This window comes from Aedes aegypti, chromosome 2 (assembly GCF_002204515.2).
Source record: "Aedes aegypti strain LVP_AGWG chromosome 2, AaegL5.0 Primary Assembly, whole genome shotgun sequence".
Classification (NCBI taxonomy): Eukaryota; Metazoa; Arthropoda; class Insecta; order Diptera; family Culicidae; genus Aedes; species Aedes aegypti.
In genome coordinates, this window is record NC_035108.1 from 205,997,095 (window position 1) to 206,006,894 (window position 9,800).

Here is a 9,800-nt window from a genome sequence, read left to right on the forward strand (position 1 = left end):
CCAGTCTTCTAAGAGCATCCTTCTACTCCAAGATTCAAACAAGCATGCTTTGAATTCATCTCAATGAGTGGGATCATTTTGAATCCTGATTTTTCGAATCTCAGCATGCGTGATTTGTGCACGGATCCAATCCCAGGATTGAATCCCTGTCATTGAGCTCATGGGCAATCAATCAAATGATTATAAAATCCTCTCCGTCTATCAAACGGGAGGCGGTGTAGTAAGGAATGCAATGAAATTATATCGGTCAGTAGAAACATTAAAATAGCATCATATCTAAAAATTGGCCCTACTGGCGGTCATCACCAAAATCGGTAAACATTGTTAAACTTGTCCAGGATTTGTCCGTTACATCTATATCTTTACTCCTGCTTGACATACTTCAGCACTCTAACCGTCTAATAAAATCTTATTTATACTCTCTGTTCAGAAGCAAGGAGTTCCGTCTACATGAGAGTTGCGTTGCAATCGTGCAGATCAGGAAGCAAACAGATATTGAAGGTAGTCTGCAGGTCATATTCCAGATATAGTTCACAAGAATCAACTGTTCATGTTAACATCTTTCACATTCCAAGTGTTTTGTCAGGCCGAAATTTCCAATTAAAACTGACGGAAATATCAATGCCGACTAGATATTTTTGCCAGCAAAAAATTTATCAAGGATTGAATCCAGGGATTCAATCCTCGCATACACGTGGCATGATTCATTGCATGCCTGGATTTGAACAAAAAATGCGCGCGGAATAAATCCTGCTCTGATGATTTTGAATCTCAGCAGCTCTTAGAGTGAGATTTTTTGAAGACTGCTTCAGTCCAACGGTACCAATTGGTTAGTGGACAAATAAAATATTGGAACCATCCTCACCTTTTTGTGGCCATCGGATTGTGCCCCGGGGGAACCGATATAGTGGACATTTCGCAATGCAACATCTCGAACGCAGATATCTCAGGATCTATATATTTTAGCAAGATGGTGTCTTCGACAAAGTCGTTCAGTAGATCAAGGACTAACACGTAATAGGCCGCTTGTTTCAAAATTCTGCCACCAGTTGGCGCTAGTGAGCATGTAATTTTTCAAACACAGATATCTCAGGATCCTGATTACCTAGAAAGATGCGGTCTTCGACAAAGTTGTTTAGTAGGTCATGGACTAACATATTATATGCCATCTAACTTGAAATTCTACAACCAGATGGCGCTAGTGAGTATACAATATTTCAATCATGAATATCTCAGGATCCCGATTTTTTAGAAAGATGGTGTTTTCGGCAAAGTTGTTCAGTAGTTCATGGACTAATATGTATTGATTACAGGTTAAGGCTTAGCGTGTGATCGGGCACTTAACTAGAAATTCTACCACCTAGGCGCTAGTGAGCATGCTGTATGTTGATCGCGGCTATCTTAGGATAGCGATATTATAGCAAGATGGTGTCTTCGGCAAAGTTGTTTAGTAGATCAAGGACTAAACATAAGATGTGCCGTTTGATTAGCAAGCCCCGTTGTAAATGAAGCCTAACCTTTACTATTTTACGTATTATAAAAACTTTTACCGGAAGACGACTGCCAATGAACCATTTTAAGCTTAGCAAGTGGTGGAATTCTCCTTGGAGGCATTTCAACAATGCTGCAGAACTTTTTCTATGGGAGGGGCATATTGCCCGGTTTGTTTTGAAACGTCAATATTTGGACTGTTTACAGAACACGTCTTGTACTTGTTTGAGAAGATAGGGAGGAGGATCCTATTCTTGGCATTTTTTATTCACTTCGGCAGTGGTTTTTTTTTTAAGCTTAAGAGCTCATATTTGGCCACAATATGTGTCGTATTGAAATGTATCTTATTGCAAAGTTTCAGTTTCAGTTGAATCATGGAAGTGCCAAAGCTACTCTGCACCCTACCAGACAAGAAAAAGTTGTATGCAGAGCATGACCAACTAAGTAAATAACACTTTGACACCAACAACTATAGAAGTAATACATTTGCTACTACGATAGTGCAGTTTTTCCTAAAGGCCCAAACGCAATGAAAGCGGAACGGCAAAGGAAAGCGGAACCGGTCCATCAGGATGAACTATAACATGCTAGTCGACTCAGTGTTGGTTCACTTTCATTCGTTGACAGCTCAGTCGAGATGGTGTGATTCATGCTGACGAACCGGTTCCGCATTCTGTTGCCGTTCCGCTATCATTGCGTTTGGGCCCATAGGGTGGGGGGTGTATTATACCTGTTTACCCTAATGGGCGTCAAAAAGCTGTTACACAAAAACGAAGTTGGGTGTGTTAGTGTGAAGCGATATGAAAGTGACGTCACCGGTTAGCTCGGTCTATTATGGCAACTCACGGGATGACACACACACTACAATATTGTTTGAATCGCCTCGAATTTGTTAAAAGAGTGCATTAGGCTTAATTAACTGTCCTGCTTTTTGACATTCACTGCTGGAATTGTTTCGATTTTTTTATATGTAGATGACATCCACTGCTGGAATAGGGCACTTGCAGCCTTTGTTTAGTGTGCCCAACGGACCCCTTTGATTTTGCTGGGAAACGTTTCGTAACGTGTTTTCCGTTTCAAACCGTTACCCAGCAAAATCAAAGGGGGCCGTTGGGCACACTTTTGTTTGCTGCAAGCGCCCTATAGTTGACTTTTTTATATGGAGTTTCGAGGTTGTTCCGTCCCAACGTCACAAGAAGCAATTTGAGAGCGGTGGCAGCAGGCAACAGCGGAATATTCCATCGTCACCCTTGCATTTCGCTACCCGGTTTGCGGCATCAGGATAGGGAGCGGAAAATACCCCACTGTTGCCATATTGTCGCATCCCCTTTGAGCTTATTCGTTTCACCCTCCATCCAGCCTGCTATGTACAGCGAACGCACCACCACAACCGTCCCCATCGTTGAGCGCACCCCATTGCAGCATCGTTCAGCAATACATAAGAGAGTGGAAGTTTCCATCGCAACCCACCGCTGCGCATCCAATGTTTTGCATCTACCTGTAACATATATAAGTGGCTTGCATGCGCAAGCAATTCATTCAGTTTGTTTTCAACTTTTGTGCGATAAGTATCAAGTAAGAATACAGTACAGTTAAAGTTCCAAACCGCCTTTCTCTCCTCCGGAAGCCAAAACAGTCTTTTTCAAGACTTGAGTTGTTAAGAGTCCATTCCTGTGGAGCCATCGGTCCTTAACCAAGCAAATCTAGTTGCAAGCCGCAACATATGGTCCAATCGAACCGGATAAGGAGATTCATCGTATGTGTCGCCATCGTCGCTTCTGGAGAGGATAACAAGGATGTCGCCGAGAAAAACCCCGATCAAGACTCCGGCTGAAAAGCAGTCAACCGAGAACAACGACGAAGATGACATCAGTGCCCTGATCCATTCTCGTGGTCAGGTGGAAGCGAAAGTTACCAGGCTGAAGTCAACGTTGGTACAAGCCGAGTTAGATGAGACTGAGTTAACACCCCCACAAGTGAGACTGTTCATGAAGAAGTTGGAGTCAGCAAACGCGGAATTTTCATCCATCCACCAGCGGATAATGGAGAAGGTTCCTGCCACCATCAGGGAGGAACAAGACGAATGCTATCTTCACTTCGACAACCTTCACGATGAGGTAGCAATGTTTCTCGAAACTAGGCTCGAGAGATTTTCATCATCCCCAGGTGCTGTGCCAACAGGACAGCACACCGCCAGTCAGCCAATGATTGTGCAACAGCCGCTTCCACGTGCCATACCTACGTTCGATGGAAGGTATGAGCATTGGGAGAAATTCAAGATGATGTTCCGGGATGTGGTGGACAAGACCAACGAGTCCGACCGCATGAAGCTGTATCATCTGGAGAAGTCGCTAGTAGGAGATGCAGCCGGCCTGATAGACGCAAAAACTATCAGCGACGGCAATTATCAACGAGCATGGCAATTTCTGGAGGAACGTTTCGAGGACAAGAGACGTATCATTCATCTGCACATCAAAGAAATCTTCAACACGCAGAAACTGACCAGTACCAGCTACGACGAGTTGCGCAAACTCGTCGAATCATTTTCCAACCACGTGGAAAATCTGAAGTTCCTAGGACAGCAGTTCAACGATGCTTCTGAGCAATTCCTGGTGTACATCCTATCGGAGGCATTAGACGATGCCACCAAGATGCACTGGGAGTCAACGGTGCAGCGTGGAGTATTACCAGCATACGATGACATGATCAAGTTCCTGAAAGATCGTGTTTCCGTTTTGGAAAGGTGCCAGCATCAAGGACACGATCCAAATCCGAAACAACGAAACAAGCCATCATCATCCATCGGCAAGATGCCGGTGCAGAAAAGCAACGCAGTTACCACCAGTTCCAGTTCATCCAAAGGTCCATGCCACATTTGTGGCAACGGTCATTTCAGTTATCATTGCCCGATGTTTAAGCAGCTATCAGCATCCCAGATGAGCGACAAGGTGCGATCCGCAGGATTGTGCTACAATTGCCTCCGCAAGGGACATCAAGTCAGAGAGTGCACATCGAGCAAGACGTGTCGCAAGTGCAACAAGCGGCACAACACTCTTCTCCACGAAGACAGCAATCGGAACAACGACCAAGAAGTGAAGCCAGCCTTGTCTGGTATTAAGCATCCTGATCAATCACAACCACCAGCTGATGTTCATCCGTCCACTTCGGTGGTGGACCGTCCCGTGTCCACTACATGCGCCAGCAAACATGTCCAAGCAGCAAAGACAGTCTTGTTGCTTACTGCCGTCGTCCGTGTTATCGATCGAAACAATCGATCTCATCAGTGCCGTGTTTTGCTCGACAGTGGGTCACAAGTCAACTTCGTTACTGAGGAAATGGCCAATCACCTCGGTATGCCGAAGACATCAGCTAACGTTTCAATCACCGGAATCAACGCCCTGCGAAGCCTTGCCAGAGACAAAGTATTAATCAAGATGCAATCATCCGACGGACATTACCACGCCAACATCGAGTGCCTGGGCAAGGCATCCAACTCGCCGATCCAGAATTCTTCAAACCTGGAAAAATCGACATGCTGATCGGAGGAGAACACTTCTTCGACATCCTCAAGCCCGCTCACATCTACATGAGTGACAACGAACCGCAACTTCGAGACACGCATCTAGGATGGGTGGTGGCAGGAGTAATCAACGAGCCACACATGTTAAGCGCTACCATTCAACACACGAACCTCGCATCGCTCGATTCCATCGAAGAGTTGATACATCAATTTTGGAAGGTGGAGGAAGTACCAAACGCTTCTCCACTATCATCCGAGCAACAAGCATGTGAGGCGCACTTTCAATCAACGTATCAGCGTGATTCAACGGGTAGGTTTATTGTGAATCTGCCATTCAAGGACAACATGGACCAGCTGGACAACTGTCGGTCACTGGCTCTCAAACGATTCTTCATGTTGGAGAAACGGTTTGAACGCAATCCCGTGCTCAAACAGCAATATGTCGATTTCATCAAGGAGTACGAGGATCTCGGCCACTGCCGGGAAATCAAGGAAGCTGATGACCCTCCAAATCACAGCTCCTACTATTTATGGGGCCCAGATAGCCGTAGCGGTAAACGCGCAGCTATTCAGCAAGACCAAGCTGAGGGTCGTGGGTTCGAATCCCACCGGTCGAGGATCTTTTCGGGTTGGAAATTTTCTCGACTTCCCAGGGCATAGAGTATCATCGTACCTGCCACACGATATTACGCATGCAAAAATGGTCATTGGCATGGTAAGCTCTCAGTTAATAACTGTGGAAGTGCTCATAAGAACACTAAGCTGAGAAGCAGGCTCTGTCCCAGTAGGGACGTAACGCCAGAAAGAAGAAGAACTATTTGCCACATCATGCGGTTCTTCGTCCATCGAGTTCAACAACTAAATGCCGAGTTGTCTTCGACGCCAGTGCCAAATCGGAGCCATCAAAAATGTCACTCAACGATGTCCTACAAGTCGGTCCAGTGGTGCAAAACGGAATTTTCCAAATAACCCTACGATTCAGAAAGCATGCCTACGCTTTCTCAGCAGACATCTCGAAGATGTATCGCCAGGTTCTCGTGGCTCAACCAGGCAGACGATTCCTGCGCATCTTCTGGCGATCAGACCGATCGCATCCAATGAAGGTACTCGAGCTGAACACCGTAACATATGGCACAGCATGTGCACCATACCAAGCAACAAGGTGTTTGGTTCAGCTTGCCAAGGACGACGGACCAGAGTTTCCCATCGGCGCCCAGATTCTCACAGACGACTTCTACGTTGACGATACTTTATCTGGTGCCAACACAATCGAGCAAGCCATCGAGTGCCAGTGTCAGTTGAAAGCCTTGCTGGCCAAAGGAGGTTTTCACATCCACAAATGGTGCTCCAATTCCGAGGAATTCTGTTGCAGTTTCCCGACCCGGTAGAGCAAAACTACCATAAGCGAAAAGAGAGTCAGACCACAAACACTGAGGGCTAGTGCACCACGAAAATCATAAATCAGCAAAATTCATTTTAAATGCGTATATTCAACATTTTGCCTGTCCTGGCCTCCTATTCTCGGTCCTGAGACCTCCTACGCTATCCTGCACTAGGATTCTTAAAAGCTAATATGCATTGCTCTTAAACTCTAGGACTCACTGATTCTGCATGCTCTCACGCCACCGGATAGTCTTCCAGGGAAGCCTTGCACCGGTCCTGTTGATGCTGCACAGCTGCCACCTTCCTAGCCAACATATCCACCACCTTTCGATAGGCACACCCCCGATCAAAACTCCTCCGGTACAGCAAACCTCCGTATTACGCGTCTCGCCTGAATGTCGTGGCAACTCAGCTACGGAAATCCTCTTTGCTGCGCGCCTTGCTTGGCGCGACTGCTCTTCGTGTGTGGGGTGGGTGATATTGCGAACGGAATGTTCGATTTACGACGCCGCGACCCTGCGACCTGTCTCGTCCTCTAGGCACGTTGAGTGCGCAAAACTGCAAGAAAGAAAAGAGCCCTGCAGGCGACGAAACGTCAGCAAAATTCTCTGCAGATCAGCTAGCGCGAATCTTACCCTTCTAGAGGGGCTCTCTGCTCTGCGACGTGATCCGGTCTAAGTCGCTTCTGTCGGGATGGTTCTGGCGATCGAGTTGGCTTTCGGCTTGGCCGGTGATGATTCTCGACTTTCTCCTGCTCTTCACACGATTGTCTCCACCTAGCGTGTTTAATCCAGAGTCCGTGCGTGGACAGTCATCTATTTCCAATCGGGAATGATTTTCGGCAATGGCGGCCGACAATCCAGACGGTCTGGTTTTTCGACGAATCCCTCCTTCTTGGAAAGCACACGCGGATTTAGCTTCTTTTGGCCTGTTGTTCTTCCCTCTGGCCAATCGATTTCTTGCGCTGGTTTCCGGGTGTTACACCTGCTCACCGGTCGAGAATAAGATCAGCTAATCCAGTGGGCCGTCTTCGAGGGGTTTTCTAACGAACGCACTTTGTTCAATTCCGAAATGGAAATTCTCACCGCCGACTGAACGGCACACGCGGTTTGGCTTACAGATGGAAGACAATTAAACTCCACTCCTTTGCGATCGTTCACTTGTTCTGCCGGCGAGCTTTAATGGTGTGCGTGCCGTGTTGAACTTAACTTCTCCAGCATGATGATGCCGACGGATCTTTCGCTCCATTCTTTCTCTCGTGCTCTCATGTGGTGGTGGCGACGCTTCTCACTTGTCCACGGTATGATCTCCTAGTGTGGTAGCTGCCTCTGGTTGGGATGATGGCTGTTCGAGTATGTGTACTGATACCGATTATCTCCCCAGTTTCTCCCAGCGTGATCGTGTTCACTGACTCTGCTGGCCGGTTGATGATCGTCATTGAATGATTGCAATGTACGTCGGCTGAATGTGGTGGCATAGCAAGGCTTTGCGGGGTTTCTCGAACCGAGTTTGACGGAGCAATGCAATTTAAATGTTGTGTTTTTCATCGTTTGCTTAACAACTAATTAGGCTTTCAAAGCATACTATCTAAGCAAAACAAATTAAACGTAACATAACTCTACCGTAGCGGAAGAATTTTTCATAAATCGTTGATCAAGCGATTTATGAAAAATTCCAAAAACTTCACTCATCCTTCAGGATGATGGTCAGAGACAAGTTGGTCAACTAAGCTCTTGAGCAGACCTCAAGCTATATCGTGTGCCTAAACTCTACTAAACTTCATCATACGCAAGCCTCGGCTGCTTGCCAAATCAGATCTCCACTATCGCCTTAATTATGTAATCTTAATCTATACCAAACTTTACACCAGCTGCGCCTGGCAGATTCTTCGACCTCTCAAATCGTCTCTGACCAAAGTCCTTGTCCAGCTTCATCAAATCCTACGGCAAATCTTCATTCATGTTGGATTCTAGCCTACTGTGTTGACTAAAATAGGCTTAATTTCGCACTAAACATTAAGAAGCTATATTTACAGACTAAGGAAAAATGGTTTTGTTTTGGTTTGTGCGGATATACTGAGGAAAGAAGCATTTCCGCGACTAAATCATCATGGGCCCGAGAAATAGGGTTTTACCGCGCCCCTGGTCGCGTTACCTTTGGGATGAAGATTCCATGACGACCCCCAGATCTTTAACCCTTGGCCACGCATTCGAATTGACTGGAAACACTTGAGGGTTCGTGTGCACCGCTCCAGTCGTGGATTGGTTGGATCGCCGAGATCGTATTTCGTTTCTTCGTAGTGGTGCCACTCATAGCTCTATGTAGTGATGGTGGTCGTATTGTTGATGTGCTCGATTTGTCACGATCGGCTAACGGCATGACCACTAGGTGTGTTTTGTTGTGAGCGTTTCTCTTCCTGGTTGGCAGCATGCTGCCGACATAGCTTGATGATGGTGCTTCTCGGGATGTCGCTGCGCTTGATTCATTGTCCTGTTTTCGGTATCTAGAGCCTCCCTACTCACGACGGTTTTCAGGGTCCCAGTCTCCCTTGCCCGCTGTAGGCTGTCGATTTGCTAGGTGCTTGTAATGGTATTTGGAGCCTCCCTACTCACGATGGCTTTCAGGGTCCCAATCTCCCTCGCCTGCTGTAGGCTGATGTCTTGCTGCGTTATTCTTGTTGGTATTTGGAGCCTCCTTACTCACGATGGTTTTCAGGGTCCCAATCTCCCTCGCCCGCTGTAGGCCTCGCCTCGACTCCTCCTCTCTCAGTGATACCAGATGCGATTTCGCTGCGCCTGATAGTGGCCGTAAGCTTTGAGCCGCGTCGAACCGATGGTTGGTCGTCGATCTCCGACTCTCCACTCCTCCTATCCGAAAGCCAGCTGGTGCACTGCCGAGATCCCTGCTCCCGTTTCCAAAGACACAGGGTGCGATTTCTCCCGCTTCGCGAACGGCGCGCGGTACGCTTCCTGGCGCGATGGAAGTGTTTCGGTACCGCTCGTTGTTTCTCCTGCCTGCTACTGTACCTGTCCTGATTTCTGAAGGATGGGATCGCAAATCGTGTACTGTCTCTTGCGATGATCGTGATCTACAACAAAGCTGACGAAACGTCGAGGTGGAGAGGTAGTCGTATCGAAGTTATTGCTCATCACACCTGACTTCCTGTCATTTTCCCGCTTGGTACGTGTTTTGGAGCGTGGTACTCATGGTTAACCGGTACTGCCTGCGGACATAGCTTTAACGTTTCGGAACCTCGCTCGGATGAACGGAAATCCTTGCTATCGGCTCACCATCGGTGTCGCTGAGGTGAGTGTTTATTGCAGCGGTTCGTCTCACTCAGTCTTCGTGGTTGATGCTCCCAAAATGGTGTTTTTTGATCGCTACTGTTGTTGGTCTACAAGCACCG

The 9,800-nt window shown here is 47.1% G+C and overlaps 1 long non-coding RNA gene across 1 annotated transcript; it reads right to left on the reverse strand.

Moving 5' to 3' along the window:
* Positions 1–6,481: 6,481 nt before the first annotated feature.
* On the reverse strand, positions 6,482–8,082 carry LOC110676330. Its single transcript, XR_002500276.1, has 2 exons — positions 7,030–8,082; positions 6,482–6,972 (listed from the first exon to the last, which is right to left on the reverse strand). It is a non-coding gene; the product is annotated as an uncharacterized LOC110676330 (long non-coding RNA).
* Positions 8,083–9,800: the final 1,718 nt, after the last annotated feature.